The sequence below is a fragment of the Humulus lupulus genome, chromosome 2 (genome assembly GCF_963169125.1).
Source record: "Humulus lupulus chromosome 2, drHumLupu1.1, whole genome shotgun sequence".
In the NCBI taxonomy this organism is placed as follows: domain Eukaryota; kingdom Viridiplantae; phylum Streptophyta; class Magnoliopsida; order Rosales; family Cannabaceae; genus Humulus; species Humulus lupulus.
Window position 1 is genome coordinate 27,483,560 of NC_084794.1, and position 15,915 is coordinate 27,499,474.

Here is a 15,915-nt window from a genome sequence, read left to right on the forward strand (position 1 = left end):
TAGCCTCTGGGAGATCAAATTCTACTAAATCGAGTTGTAGGATCAATCCTGAGCCCTAAGGTTTGAGTTCCCGCACTCAAAACCTCCATTGGCCAAAAGCTAACATTTGCGTCGCGGCGTACCCAATTAGGGTCGCGGCTCCCCATGGTAAGAGTCGTGGCTCTCACAACCAGAGAGCCCAGCCCCAAAATACTCAGGACCAGAGCCGCGACACAGCCTACCAGGCACCATGATGCTACCCAACTTTAGGAAACTGCCAAACGTCTGAGTTCATTAGGGTCACAACGCCAAAGAACAATGCCATGACTCGACCCCGCGAACTCATAATTCTCAGCCAAAAACCCTCTCAAAAATCATCCCAAATCCATACCAAACTCACCATTCAATCACACAACATCCCTAGAACCTCTCAAGCCTCAAAACATGTGATTCCAATTAAATCAAAAATTAACCAACCCGTAAATTCCAAATCAAAACTCAATAAACTTAAGAAAATGGAAACTCAGAAATTCAAAGCTTAAATTACCTCTGATTATGTCATTTTTTCGCTAAATCCTTCGGCTATCAAGCTTCTAATCTTTCCTAGAATCGTTATGACTCCAACCTTGTTTGAATCCGAGCCCTAAAACTCGAGTTTCCTTCGAAAATGCTAACGATATTAAATGAGAGAACGAGAGTGTTGAATGTACTGCTGTTTATGACAGGTTACTTAGGGCTCAAGTAACCTTAAACAAATCCCAAGGCTCGGGGTCCCAAAAATGCCCCCGAGGGTAAAATAGTCAAAATCCCCAGAATTTCCTTCTGATCTCACTAACTCCCAATATATCATCAAATAATCATTCCCATTACCCAATATCCATGTAATGTACTGAATACCCAAAATACCCATTGACTCACCCCGAGTCAAGTATTGGTCCCATTGTGACTTTCTCACTAGCTTGCTCCCTAGGCTCACCTCGTGCCTAGTGACCCAAATATATCAACATAATAATGTGGTCTCACACATATATCATATATATGTCAAATATACACATAACAGGCCAAATTACAAAAATTTCCATTCTGATAAGAAACGAGCCCACATGCATATTTAATACATCTAAACATGCATATCAAGTCATATCATAATATAACTCACATAATCATACAATGATACACATATATATTACATAAGCACATAATTTCCATAATTTGTGATCATGACCCCTGTTTACCGAGTTTTTTGGAAACTAGAATTATGAAAGATTAGAGAGCGTAAAAGAAAGAATTTAATAAAAGTAAACAAGGTTTTTACGTGGTTAGGGCGTTAATGAGCCTTAGTCCATGAGACAGTTGTATTAGAGCTTAGAGAACTTTTTGACAATGGAGTTTTCTACAAGTTTGAGCAGAGTTACTGCTTACAATCAAAATCTCGGATCCCATCCCCAGTGCACCACTATTCGTATTTATAGGCACATGGGTGCACTGGGCTTGGGCTGGGCTAGCCCAAGCCCAATAAGTGTGTAAATACCATAGGCTTCTCTGATGGGAGCCCAATACAAAGGTTTGAAATATGAAATATACATTAATCAAAGTCCATTGGGCCAGCCCAACCTAGGTCTTAGTCTAAGACATGTGAAAAACTGGTGTTTCAATCTGGGTGCTCTGAGTGACGAGGAAGATTTGGGGGACAAGATCGGTCAGAGTAATGGCAGCGCAGTTCTGAACCAACAACGTGCAATCCCGAGGTAGTCTCTTCTGTAGGTTAAGCGTGAGGACAACCCCCACGCTTCATGGGACGATGTCAGTATCTTAGACACTTTATCGCACTGAACTCGGACAACCCCTCCAGGTCCGTTAACCAAGGTCCCCCACCGTTTACCAGGGCCCTGTTTCACTTACCAGAACCCGGGTTCACCCGCGGAGATCCCGGTCCAATCTAGGATTTGGGAGCTGCGATTTCCTTTACCGTACCCTAGGGAACATCTCAATACGCGGTCCCGGGTTTATACAACCTGCCCTGATGATGGTCCCGACTCACTCTCCCGGTAGCCCTTTGGGCCTTGCCAAGACTTGGACTGCCAATACCCATTTTCCCTTCGCCTAATGGGCCTGGTCTGGGCCTTAACTCCCAGGAAAGCAACCCATGGACGTTACCCTTCATTCGGAAGAACAAGTTAATGCGGCCCCTATTACTCTATCCGGTCCAAGACTCCCAGTGGCAACAAGTGGGAGATGGACGAGGTGCGGAACCTGTTCTGAAATTATCGGATGTACACCCTGGAGAAACATTTGGGTGTGGAGTCGACTCCTGGACTATTCTATAACCGCCTGGCCAGAAAAGAGGAGAAGGCTCACCCTGGCCTTGGCAAGTTCAGGGCCTGAAGCGTAGGCCATATCAGTGTGGGAGCCACTCTCGTGCTTCATGAATACTTCGCGCAATTCCTCAAGTTCGTGGGGATTGCGCCGTGTTAGCTCCTGCCTTAAGCGTAACGATTACTTGCAGGATGGAACATCTTCTACATAGCGAAGCAGATCCCGGACCCGACTCCGGCAGAGGTGTTGTATTTCTACAATTTGGAGCTGCAAGTCAACGTCAAGGACAAGGCCCTGGACGGCTTCTACAGACTGAAACCGCATGGCAACTACGCTGCTCCTACCAGCACATGGAAGCACCCCCCGAACGTCAGGCATTACTGGTTCATGATGTCCGAGTTTCTTTTTGAAAAGAACTCCATGCTAATGCTGGACTTCCAGCAAGTGGGTAAGTGGCTTCTCGTTCCCTAGTTTTCCCCCTCCTTTTTTTTTGTTTTCACTTTTTATTCCTAATTCTCGATATATGGCCTTGGATGACAGGACCTTATGCTCAGACCCCCCTCACCTAGTTTATCCTGGACCAGAAGAAGTTCTACTCCACGCTAAGCGTGGAGGATTTGGACGTAGGGGGATACATCAACACTGACAACCTCCGAGTGGTCGGGATGCTGGCGACCAACCAAACGATCAAGGCCTCGGCCTCTGGGGGATACAATGCGAGAAAGACCCAGCATTGAGGGAGGAGCTAGCCCTTGATCACATCAGGGCTGTAGAGGCCGTGGCCCTGGCAATTGCGGCCAAAAGGAAGCGGGACCAAGCTCGGCAGACAGAGAGTGCCACCTCCGAGGAGCTGGAAGCCCTCTTTGATGAGGCCCAACCGAACACGAGGACCCCCGGTGCTAGTGTATTAGGGCGAGGTAATTCACCTTTGCTTTTGACTTATGCTCCCCGATTTAGGGACTTAGTTAGGGATAGACTTGTTTATCAACGCCCCCTGTTCGGGGCTGATGGAGAGATGAGACCTTCGTCTTCCATCACTTTTGATTTGGAAACTCTCATGTACTCGTCCGAGTTCCTTTAGTATGGGAACTTCCTATACCCGGATGACATGGGGGATCGAATCCATTCATTTTCCTTAGGAGAATTGAGTCGAGTCCGAGGTCTAGACAAGGGTTCGTCCCAGATTACTTTTAGTGTTGTTATTACTCATTCTCCGTGACTTATTTATTTTGCTAATTCCATTTTTGTTTGTTTATTTCAGAAGACTTCGACATGTCCAATCCCGTGGAGAAGATGAAGCAGGCCCTTGAGGTCTAGGCTGCCAAGGCTAGAGCTTCGGTAAAAAATACCGCCAAAGGCAAGCCCAAGCCAAAAGCTCTGGACTCGATCCTTGGGAGCTTAGTGCCAGAGCCTAACTCAGTCGGGGAGGCCTCAGCCACGATCCCGATCATGACAGTTAATCCTGAAACTGTCTCAGCTCCTTCAGCTCATCCTCTGGTAATCGACCTGGAGCGGAACCCGCTGGTGAGTCAGAGTTCCGGGAAGAGAACTACGGACTCAAGCGCAGGTGAGGCCGCGAAGGGGACAAAGAGGGCCAAGACCAAAGGCGCTGGCTCGGCCGAGAAATCCTCTAGGGAGAGTCACCCTGCCGCCAAGGACCTTCCGGGAGTGCCTGTGCTCCCTGTCCATCCAGCTTTGCCCGAAGAGGGAGAGGTAGTTCTGCGGGAGGAACAGTCCAAACTGGTATCCCGGACGTGGGAGAACGATTGGGAGAAGAGGGAAGAGGTTTACCGGGCCCTGATGATTCATCGTCAAGCCGAGTTCTCAGAGTGTCCAGCACCTTTTAGCGCTTCCCAGCCAATCGTGGATCGGCTTGCCGCTAAGACAGGGTTCCGTTCTAAACTGGGGCAAGACTTGGCTCTGTTTGCCGCGGACTTGCTGGATCAGGTGGGGGCTACTATGTCCAACCTCCAATTGAAGCGGTACGCTACCATAGCCAGCCAGGACATGCTATTCATCTCCCAGGCTCTCCGCCATTAGGCCACTGCTGTAAGTTATCTGTTCAAATATCCTGTCTCTTGCACTTTTAGTTCTTTAGATTTTTCTAACTTCACTTCATTCCAGGAGGCTCTACTGGCTCATCGGAATGCTGACTTGGTGGCTGAGGTTGCAATGAAAATGGAGACAAGCCAACTAGAGCTGGAGGCGGCCGTGAACCAGCAGGAAGCCGCTAAGGAAGCTGTTAGGTTCATTTTAGGTTTGTTTTAGAGATCGTTTTAGGTTGTGTTTTTAGTTATTTAGGATTGTTTAGTGCAGATTTATGCTTGTTTTCTTTTTGTTTCAGGTTTTAATGGTCAATTACATAATATGGAGTGAAATGAGAAGAAACATGTTAAATATGATAAATAAGATGGATTTCGTGTTGATTGTGGAGTTTCAAGACATTATGTGTGGAAAATACTACATTGAAGATGCTCAACACACGTCGTTTATGCTCATAACGCAAGTCTGAAACTTCAAGCCGCATTTTTACCATGATGTATTCACTTTCTGGAAACACTTCTAGAAATAGAAGTTGTAGATATTTCTCTTAGTTTTCCATATCTCTTTGAATCATTCAATTCGGAGTTATATCGAAGGAGTTATGATCAAAATACGATGAGATGACGCTGCAGGCTGTTCGAACCGAGTTTTGTTGGTTCTGACTTTAGCGCTACAGCGCCATAATAAGAGCGCTACAGCGCTAGTGCACCAGATTTTGAAGCATTTTGGCACTGTTAATAGCGCTATAGCGCTCCAGAAGTAGCGCTATAGCGCTCCAGAAGTAGCGCTACAGCGCTAGAGACGCGATTTTCACATTTTTTACCACTTTTTGAATGGCAATTTGGTCCTTTCACTTGGGAACTTTGGTAGGGATTTTTGAGAAACATATAATGCGACTGAAAGGAGGTCTGGAAAAGAGAGGACGACGGCTGGAGTAAGAACACCATATTGGAGGATTCGTCCCTGAGTTTTCTTTATCTTTTTCTGTCAATTTTCATGTTTGTAATTAAACAATTATATGGCTAGAATGAATATCATAGGCTAAATTTTATTTTAGGGCTTTTATGTGAATCTTTTGGAAACCCTTGTTATGGTTTAATGCAAAGTTGATATTCTTCTTCATCTCTTTCAATTCCTTGCAATCTATGTTAATTGTGCGATTATTGATTGATCACCTCTAATTGCTATTTTATGAATCAAATTGAAATCTGAAAAGTGAAATTTGATATGCTTTGATTGTTTGGATGCAAATTTAATTTAGAACGAAAGTATCTAGATTATTTGTTTATTTTCTGAGTTGCGTGGCTAATGCCCTCTACATGATTCAATTTACCATAGAAATATAGGAAGTTGTCATTTAGATTGAATTTCATAAGTCTTGACCAGATTATGAATTGTTGTTGCAACTTATTTTTGAATAGGGAGAAGGGGATATAGATGTTTGCATTAGGAAATAACAGGGTGGAAAAATAGAGAATCATAATTGTCCTAATTGTGTTTTCTTTGTTAATTTGTTTAATTCTTCACTGCGCTTTGTTAGTATTTTTCTTAGTTTAAAATCTCTGATAATTGCTTAATCAAATATAATTCAGGGATTAATTGATTGGTAATTGATAAATCAGTCCTTGAGGACGATACTTGGTTTTACCATTTTATTACAAGTTTGCGACTGTGTGCACTTGCATAGCTATAAATTTCGCAACAGAAGCCCTGGCCAAGGAGGTGGCTCAGGCCAAAGCGGACCGGGAAGAGGCTGCCCGGACTAAGTTTTAACTTGAAGAGACTATGTCCCAGAGAGAGGCCAAGAATAGCAAGCTGGTGGTCGGGTTGGAGGTGAAACTTCTCCAAGTGAAGGCTCTGCAGGAGGTGGCCGAAGCCCAATCTACCCATGACCGGGAGAGGATCACCGGTCTTGAGTCTCGGGTCCGCGAATTGGACGACCTGTTCCGACAGGAGGTGACGGCACATGATGACACCCACCACGAGAGAGAAAAGGCGGACGCCATGCTGGAGGTCACCTTTAATGAGGCCATCTACATGGCTTGGCTCCAGGACAAGAACACAAACCTCCTACTTTACCCCGACCCTGTTGCGAAAAGAGCCGAATTTGAGGCCAAGGAGAAAGAAGACGCGGAACCCTTGGACGAGGAAGAGGCAGACAAAGCTAACCTGGAGGCATTGGGGCACGACGAAGCCTAGGTCGGGTCTTCTATTTGTTTTTCTCTCTTTTTCTATTTTTGTAACACTTTCACGGACGTGGATGCGTCTAAGACAATTTTTATGTTCTTATTTACTTTATTTCTTGCATAATGCTTTCCTGTTTCCATTCGTTAAACTTTTACTAAGTGTTTTCGCCACCTTGTGTAAATGAGTCGAATGTTCAGTCCCGGTTCCAACGGCCGGGACTGTTGACGGCCTGGACTAGATTATTCTGGTTTTATAATATGGGCTCTAATAGCCCGAACCACCGAGATCTTTCTAGATTTTAACTTATCAACTCGCTTTACTCATGTTGCTCAGGTTCCAACGGCCTGGGCCATTAGGGAGTTGATAATTATCACTAAATTTATTCGTTCGGTGGTCCGGCACGCCCATAGTACGCGGGGCAACTCTTCTGGCCACTTTCTCTTGCAGGCTTGAAGCTTTTTCTTTAATGTCCCCTTCAAGATTTTGTTGACAGCCTCTGTTTTCCCATTCTCTTGAGGTATGGTGACCGTGGAGAAGCTCTTGATGATACCATATCTTTCACAGAAGTCCGTGAAGTGGATGCTGTCAAACTGCTTCTCGTTATCGGACATAATCTTGTAGGGGAGCCCGTACCGGCACACAATGTTGTTGATGACGAAGTCCAAGGCCTTCTTTGAGGTGATGGTATTCATAGGCTCCGATTCGACCCACTCGGTATAGTAGTCAATGGCCACGATAGCATATTTCACACCTCCTTTCCTGGTCGGGAACGATCCCACTAGGTCGATTCCCCATACCGCGAAGGGCCATGGACTTGTCATTAGGGTTATTTCCATTGGAGGGGCTTGCAGGATCTTCGCGTACCTCTGGCACTGCTCGCATTTGCGAACGTAATCAACACAGTCTTTTTCATGGTTGGCTAGAAATATCCTTGGCGCAGGATTTTCTTGGACAAGCTGAGTCCGGCTGTATGATCTCCGCAGAAGCCTTCATGTACCTCGTGCATGATTGTGCTCATTTCGGTCCCGGACATGCATCGGAGGTACGGCATGGATAATCCTCTACGATAGATTTTTCCCTCCATCATGACGTATCTATGAACCTGGTTGAAGTTTCCTGGCTGCTGGCCTGTCCGTGGGCAACCCCTCGGTTATCAGGTATTAGATGATGGGTCCCATCCAGGACGTGGAGTAGTCTATAGCGTTGATCGTGGGGACTTGAATACTTGGTACGGGGAGATGGTTGATCGAGACTAGCCCGAAAATCTCTACCTCAGCATTCGTGGCCAGCTTTGCCAACGTGTCTGCAAACACGTTTTGATCCCTGGGGATCTGGCGGATGGAGTGCTTCTTGAAAGTTTGGAGCATCTCTCGCGTCTGAGTCACGTAAGCTGCCATCTTTTCCCCTTTATTTTGGTATTCTCCTGAGATCTGTCTGACAACCAACTGGGAATCGCTATAGATCTTCAGGTTTGCGGCCCCTACTTCCCGGGCCAGGTGCAACCCGACCAACATGGCCTCGTGCTCGGCCTCGTTGTTCGAAGCCTTGAACTGGAAACGCAGGGCATTTTGTAACTGGTGCCCCTATGGCGACACTAGGATGATTACGACCCCTGCTCCATTTTCATTCGAGGCTCCGTCTACGAACACCTTCCACGCGGGCGCTATGGAATCCGTGGGATCGTCCTCTTCAGTGATCCTGGAGCATTCCACGATGAATTCGGCTAGGGCATGTCCCTTGATTGAGATTCTAGGGATGTATGCAATGTCAAACTAACTCAGTTCCATGGCCCACTTCAAGAGTCTTCCCGATGATTCAGGTTTTTGCAACACTTGCCGCAAAGGATGGTTGGTCATAAATTTTATTGCATAAGCCTGGAAATAAGGCCTGAGCTTCCGGGACGCGATTAGTAGACAAAACGTCAACTTTTCGATTAGTGGATATCGTGATTCTGCACCCAATAATCTTTTGTTTATGTAATAGACCAGGAGTTGGGCTTTCCCATCTTCCCGTACTAGCGCGGCGTTGATGGCGTGTTCAGTCACAGCCAAATAGAGGTATAGCAGTTCTCCCTCCACCGGTTTTGCCAATATTGGTGCTTGAGCTAGATGTTCTTTCAGTCTTTGGAAAGCCTCTTCGCACTCAGCTGACCATTCGAACCTTTGGCTTCCCTGAAGGACATTGAAGAACGGGATACATTTGTCCGTGGCCTTCGAGACGAAATGGCTCAAAGCGGCTATCCGCCCAGTCAGGCTCTGCACATCTTTATGCTTTCGGGGTGAGGGCATCTCAACCAATGCCTTGATTTTTTCCAGATTGGATTCTATTCCCCGGAAGCTTACTATGAACCCCAAGAACTTTCCGGATGCTACACCGAAGGTGCATTTTTTGGGATTCAACTTCATCCCATACTTTCGAATGATCACGAAGGCTTTAGCCAGGTCTTTAGAATGTTCGTTGGAGGTCTTGGACTTAACTAGCATGTCGTCGATGTATACCTCCATGTTTCATCCCAACTGGGCCCGGAACATTCTGTTGACTAGCCGTTGATAGGCGGCTCTGGCGTTCTTGAGTCTGAAGGGCATGACGATGTAGCAGTACACTCCCTTGTCAGTTTGGAAACTGGTATGTTCCTGGTCTGCTACATGCATAGAGATCTGATTGTAGCCTGAGTAGGCATCCATGAAACTCAAGATCTCATACCCGGATGTTGCGTCCACCATCTGATCGATCCGAGGGAGTGGGAAGCAATCTTTAGGGCAAGCTTTGTTTAGATCCGTGAAGTCGATGCATCTCCTCCAGGTCCCGTTCGGCTTAGGCACCAGAACTGGATTGGCCAGCCACACGGGATACAAAGCTTCTCGGATGAAGTTGATCGAGTATAACTTTTCAACTTCTAGCTTGAGAGCTTCCGCCTTTTCCGCCCCTAGGGGTCTTCGTTTCTGCCGGACCGGGGGTGCATCCTTGTTGATATTCAAGGAATGGAAATTGATATTGCAGTCGATCCTGGTCATATCTGAATGAGACCAGCCCAGGACATCCTGGTTCTCCTTCACCCGGGCGATGATGGTGGCCCGGACCTCTGCCTTCAGGTTCTTCCTGACCTGGATCACCTTGGTTGGGTTGGTGTCACTGATGCACACCTCTTCAATCTCCTCCATGGGTTCTAGTACGCGGTCATCCCCTATCCGTGGGTCTAGCGCGGCCTCTTCCCAGACAATCCGTCTTGCCGGGGGAGGGGGCGGGACTGGATCGGCGATTTCCTCAAGAGGTTCTTCACGGGCCATGTAAATGGTTCGGGCGGATACGTGGTAACATTTCTGTGCGCTCTTCTGATCTCCCCGAACTGTTCCCACTCCTCTGTTATCGCAGGGGAATTTTATGCATGGGTGGGGGTGGAGGTGATTACTCCGAATTCGACCAATGCGGGCCGACCAAAAATGATGTTGTAAGCGGTGGGGCAGTCCACCACCACGAACGTACAAAATTTGAACGAGCTTTGCATCTCGTTCCCTAGTGTTACGGGCAACTGGATTTTTCCCATTGGGAGTATTGAGTCCCCATTAAAGCCGTAGATCTGGGTTAGGGACGAGGCTAGATCTGCCTTGGTCAAGCCAATTGCGATGAAGGCAGGTTTGAACAAAATGTTGACGGAGTTTCCGTCGTCCACCAGCACTCTAAATACCATCTTGTTGGTGATTTGGGCATCAATGACCAGAGGGTCGTGATGCGGGAAATGAACGTTGCGGGCGTCGTCTTCCGTGAAGGTGATGGGGAGGTTCATCAACTTCAGGCGTTGAGTCGGTGCTTGGACTAGGACGTATACCTCTTGGTCGTGGTCAAGCTCGCTGAGGTAACACTTTTAATCATTCAGGGACAGTCCTCCCAGATAGGGCGCGGTCCCAGCAGGGTAAGGCATTCTAAGTCTGGGCGCCTGCACGGAGGGGACCCCCTGAGGGGCCTGCGGTCCCGGGCCCTTTGCGTATCCTCCCTAGGGAGGTAGGTATGCTCCAGGCGCGCTTGGGATCATGGATTGTTCGGGGACTGCTGACAGTCCTGAAACTCCCACGAGCGTCCTGATCCATTGGTGGAGATGTCCCAGTTTGATCAAATTTTCGATCTCGTCCTTTAGCTGCCAACACTCTTCGGTTGTGTGGCCCACCTCCTTATGGCACGCGCACCTTTTTTTGGAATCCCTTGGGTTTTTTCCTCCTTTGAACATGGGGGCTGGTCTCCAGTAGTGAACCGTCGTCTCTGTGGCCAGGTAGATGTTTTCTCTAGTATCCACTAGGTTAGTGTACTTCGAATACTGGGGCTAGTAGCCCCTCTTACCTTTATTAGACGATTCGGACCGATTTGGTCCTTTCTCGGATCTCTTTCCCCGGGAGGGATTCACAATTTCTTCGATTTCCCCCATCTGGGACAATTGGGCCCCGCCGGGAGCAGCACTGTACCCGACTGGCGCAATTTCGTATCCAAGCAAAGGGGTAGTCTGGGCCGGGGCATATCCCGTAGACGCGGAGCCATAGACCGTAGGTGCGACAAAGGTTATTCCAGGCGCGGCTGCCGATCCCAGCACTACTGGGGGAGTTAGGTACTGCTGGGCCGGATACTACGCCCCGCCGTGATATTGTTCTCCATATCCCGGAAAGGTTTGGGCATTTGGCTGAGGTGCCAATTTCCATCCAAATGCCTGGATTTGGGCCTCCTCCCAGTTGATAAATCCTTGGGCCTTCCTTATGAATTCCTCGAGGGTGGACGCCTTGTTGCACTGCATGTCATCCCAGAGGGGAGACCCGGCCCAGATTCCGGACTTTAGGGCCACCAGCCGCTGCCCGTCGTCCACCTTGGTTTTGGAGGCTTCCTCTGTGAAACGTTGGATGTAGGCCCACAACGTCTCTGTGGGGATCTGCTTGATGTTGGCGAGGGCACTAATCTACATGTCCATCCTCATGATGGCCACGAATTGTTTGCGGAAAGCCGACTGCAGTCTAGACCAGGATTGGATGGATCCCGGCTTGAACCTCTCCCACCATTCCTCTACAGGTCCACCTAGAGTAATCGAAAAACAGAGGCACTTGTCGTTGTCGCAGACGCGGGCTACGGTCATTAACCGATTGTAACGCGACAGATGATCTCTGGGGTCGGTGTTCCCAGTGTAGGCGGGCAGACTTGACATTTTGAATCCTTTGGGGAGCACCACATCCAGGATGTGCTTGGCGCATGGCTCCTTTTCTTCTTCGTCGGAATCAGTGTCGGCTCCCTCCTGCTTGCGGACTAGGCGATCTGTGACTTCTTTAGGGTGGCCAGCTGTTCCATGAACTGTTTGGTCGTACCATCATCCAAGGGAACTCTCTCGTTCCTTCTGTCGTTGAGATTATTTCTCAAATTGCCATCTCGGTGGTGGATCTTTTCCTTGCAGGCCTGTTCCTTTCAAGCGTTCAGCCCATCGCGTAGGTCTACCCGGGATGTATCATCCCTGGAGCTAAGGGTGTTCGGCTCGTCATTATGCTGGCGCCCCCGGTGGCCCTTATTCACAGAAGCGCTTGGGTGGAAAGATCGTTCCTGTCCAGTTCGCCCTTGGGTGGGCCGGGGCCTGGTACTCTGCGGGCGCGTCCCTCGAGGATTGGTTGGGTGGCCCTGTCCTGGGATGGGACACTCCTTCTCTTTCCTAGGGAGCGGCCAAGGACGGGTCCTGGTTTTCTGGACAGGAGGGACTTCCCTCTGGAGGTTAGCTTTCTCTTGGGTCAGGATAGTCGGGCCCTGTCCAAGAGCTTGTCCAGGGGTAGGACTTGGCCTCGCATCTTTGGGCGCGCCACTCCTAGCATGCGGAGTGAGCGGTTGTTTCCGTGGAGGCAGAACAACTGGAGGATTAGCCTCCAAACCTTGGGCGGCTATGAAAGCTTGTAGGGCTTTGAGGGACTCTTGCATCTGTCGAATGGCTTCCTTTTGTTCGGAAATCCTGGCCTCTTGGTCCAGGACTTGCTGTCTCAGTTTGGTCACCTCTGGGTCCTCCTGGTTGGGGTCTACTCCTTTAGGGATCGCGGGATCCTCAACTTCGAGATCGTGGTATTCCCTCTCGTTTCCCTTCTCTTCCTCATAGTACTCTTCCCCACCTCCATCGTTCTACGCCTCGTTGGGCTGGGACATCTGATGAGGTGTGTCCTTAGGTTGTCTCTGAGGAAGAGGTTGGCTAGGAAGTGGCTCTCCATCGCCTTGTTCTTGGTTAGTAGGGTTGAAAGTGGTGTGTCTCGTGTTCACCATTGTTGTAGACGTTCAAGATCAACTCAAGCTTTCTCAGGGCTCTCAATGAAAGCAACAAAATGTTTACAGAGTTTTTCAGAAACTAGAATTATGAAAGATTAGAGAGCGTAAGAGAAAGGATTTAATAAAAGTAAACAAGGTTTTTACGTGGTTGGGGCGTTAATGAGCCTTAGTCCACAAGACAGTTGTATTAGAGCTTAGAGAACTTTTTGACAATGGAGTTTTCTACAAGTTTGAGTAGACTAACTGCTTACAATCAAAATCTCGAATCCCCTCCCCAGTGCACCACTATTCGTATTTATAGGCACATGGGTGCACTGGGCTTGGGTCGGGCTAGCCCAAGCCCAATAAGGGTGTAAATATCATAGGCTTCTCTGATGGGAGCCCAATACAAAGGTTTGAAATATGAAATATACATTAGTCAAAGCACATTGGGCCAGCCCAACCGAGGTCTTAGTCTAAGACATGCAACAAACTGGTGTTTCAGTCTGGGTGCTCTGGGCGACGAGGAAGATTTGGGGGACAAGATCGGTCAGAGTAATGGCGGCGCAGTTCTGAACCAACGGTGTGCAATCCTGAGGTATTCTCTTCTGCAGGTTAAGCGTGGGGACAACCCCTACGCTTCATGGGATGATGTCAGTATCTTGGACACTTTATCGCGCCGAACTCGAACAACCCCTCCAGGTTCGTTAACCAAGGTCCCCCACCGTTTACTCGGCCCCGTTTCACTTACCAGTACCCAGATTCACTCGCGGAGATCTCGGTCCAATCTTGGATTTGGGAGCCGCAACTTCCTTTACTGTACCCCAGGGAACATCCCGGTACGCGGTCCCGGGTTTATACAACCTGCCCTGACGATGGTCCCGGCTCACTCTCCCAGTAGCCCTTTGGAACTTGCCGAGACTTGGATTGCCAATACCCGTTTTCCCTTCGCCTAATGGGCCTGGTCTGGTCCTTAACTCCCAAGAAAGCGGCCCATGGACTTTCAGTGTGGATTCGTACATGTTGGAAGAAACGGGGATAACAACCCCTAATGAAGGCACTAAGGTTTAATAGTAAATTTAGGACTACAGTTATTAGGGTAAAGAAAACAAAATCAATATTTATTGTGGCGGACAGAGATTGTTTCGTTCAAAATTGAGGATTGTCACTTCAATATGCTGATTTAATTCATATTTTTCATCTCATTTTTCAAATATTGAAGGATTGAAGAGAAATGATTTGGGGAGTTCTCCGCCATAGAGGTGCTTCGGTATATCCATATAAGCTTTTTTTTTGGATGTGTAATGGGCTACCTTTGTTTTGTGCTAGTTCTTTCCCGAAAAATTGTTTGATTTTGAAAAAATTTATGGGAATTTTATTTATGTTTTCTTTTTCTATATTAATCAATAGTTTCAGGTGCTGGGACAAGCCTGGAAAGCTAAGCCTACGATTTTTGGGTCAAGTTGTTATCATACTGTGCGTAAAGAGGTACTAATACTTGGGAATTTGTTTCTCTTCCCTTTTGTTGTTTGATAATTGGGTTTTTGATGTGCCATTGAAAGTTTAATTAAAAGGGAGCCATTTTGGCGTAGATTTTTTTTTAAGTATGTTGCGTACTTTTCTCCCTCTAGTTTTCTTCTATGGTTTACAATAACCAATGAGAAATTTAATGTTGATATTGCACCTCCTTACCATGGAGTTGTGAGAACTGTAAGCTAAATGTGTTATTTGCTGTAATTTCACATTCTCAATTTGCTTTTAAATCTGCAGTCCTCATTCATTTGGAAAGAGATTGCCTGTGTCCAGAGCTCTAGCTACCACACATTCTTAGGTAATTTTTGGACATTATTGTACAAGTTTATGATTTCACAGTTTTAAATTGCATCCTTGTCTATGTTCTCTAGTTTCCCAATCTCTAATTTTGTCTTCTTTTTCCCTTTCACCCCTTCATTGTAGGCAGTCATGCATATTCGAAACTTGCCAGGTTATTGAGTTTTCTGTCACTTTTTTTTTATAAAAAAAAAAAAAAAAATCTTTGTGCTTGGAGTGCAGAAGTCTGTTGTTCTAACAGATAAGGGCACTGGGAGTGCTGAGTTATGATTTGAGGATTTGTTTAAGGCCAAGTGTTTGTGAATCAGATGAATAGAGCATTCAAAGGTTTATTTGAATGGGAATTTTGATCGTCTTGGACGATGGTATTGTGATGTTTTCTCTACGGAGATTTGCCAAGGTCAAGGAACACCTCAGTAGGCAAGAGTTTCCTTGGATGGGCAGGATATTATATGTGTTATGAGAAAGAGTTCCGAGTCTTCTTGCAGATCAGAATCAGTTAGTAGGTGGTTATGACACCTCAGTGACAGAGAGAAATGAGTGCTTATGTAACATGTTGGTTAAAGATCTGACCAGAACTAGGGTAGAGTTTCTGGTGGGCCAGGTTGCCAGGTTTGTGCTTGAGATGATTATCTCAGAAAGATAAAAAAAAAAAAGGAAAAACAATTAAGTGAACCATAGATAGGAAGATTGAGGAGAATGTCTTAGCTGGATTAGCTAAGGATTATACAGTGTCAGATATGAGTTTATTGTGGTATAAGGATCGGATTTTGGATCCGATGGACACTGGGATTAATTGGGAGATTCTGGATGAATCTTGTGTTACTCTTCTATTATTTTCATTCAGGCATCCTGTTAGTATATCAGAGTTTGAAAGCTTTTATGTGATGGCCTGAGATGGAAATGGGCATAGTGGAATGTGTGATAAAGTTCTTAACCTGTTAACAGGTCAAGACAGAGTATTAGGAATTAGCAAGGCCATTACAGGCTTTGAGTATTTTGTAATGGAAACAAGGAAAGAATCGCGATGGGTTTCGCGGTGAAGCTGCCCTGGATAGTGAGTCAGCGTGAGTTGGCATTGGGTCATTATGGACCAGTTTTTTTCCTAGTGAGTTCACTTCTATCAGTAAGGATAAGTAATGCAGCTGATCAGTATTCAGATCTCTAAGTGAGAGAGATAGTGTGCCTTCTTGAGAATTCAAGGTCTATCTTATCAGATGAAGAATTTATTGTTACTTCCAGGCTTGGAAGGGTTAAAGAAGGCGATGAATACATATAGATGGAATTCACTACAATTCATTATTCTCAGACTGA

General features: G+C 46.8%; 1 pseudogene; it reads left to right on the forward strand.

Annotated features, from left to right (window-relative positions):
* The first annotated feature begins 13,166 nt into the window (after positions 1 to 13,166).
* Positions 13,167 to 15,915, forward strand: part of LOC133814074 (dihydrolipoyllysine-residue succinyltransferase component of 2-oxoglutarate dehydrogenase complex 2, mitochondrial-like) — a 28,246-nt pseudogene continuing 25,497 nt past the window's right edge.